The following is a 712-nucleotide window of genomic DNA, read 5'->3' on the forward strand; positions in this document are numbered from 1 at the left end:
TCGGGGATAGTCTCTACACCTGAGGATTCTGGGGATGGGAAAGAGGAGGAGGAGGAGGAGGACGAGCTTGCAGAGAGCACCCAGCACTCCGTTCTCCCCAACAGCCAGGAGCTTTTTCTCAGCCTGACTGAAGTACCCTCCCAAGCCTCCCAAGCCAGTAGCCAAGACCACGACCCCATGGAAGGTACCTCAGGTGAGTTTACCTTTTAAAATATAAAACATGGTTTAAAAGCAAGGTTTTTTAATGATTATTTTGCCCTGAGGACTTGGGATGCATTCGCAGCCAGTACAGCTACTGGAAAAGTCTGTTAACGTGTCTGGGGATGGAGCAGAAATCCTCCAGGGACATCTCCATGAAGCTCTCCTGGAGGTACTCCAAAAGCCTTGCCACAAGGTTTCTGGGCAGTGCCGCTTTATTCCGTCCTCCATGGTAGGACACTTGACCACGCCATGCTTGCAGCAAGTAATCTGGTATCATTGCCTGACAAAGCCTGGCAGCGTATGGTCCCGGTGTTTGCTGGCATTCAAGCAACATCCGTTCTTTATCTTGCTGTGTAATCCTCAGGAGAGTGATATCGCTCATGGTAACCTGCTTGAAATACGGGAACTTAATTAAGGGGACAGAGGTGGCCGTTCCTACTGGGCTGTTTGCCTGTGGCTGATAAGAAATCCTTCCCTGCAGTTAGCCAAGCGAGCGGGGGGGGGGGGGGGG

The sequence above is a fragment of the Terrapene carolina genome, unplaced genomic scaffold (genome assembly GCF_002925995.2).
Source record: "Terrapene carolina triunguis isolate 2854851 unplaced genomic scaffold, T_m_triunguis-2.0 Scaffold247, whole genome shotgun sequence".
In the NCBI taxonomy this organism is placed as follows: domain Eukaryota; kingdom Metazoa; phylum Chordata; order Testudines; family Emydidae; genus Terrapene; species Terrapene triunguis.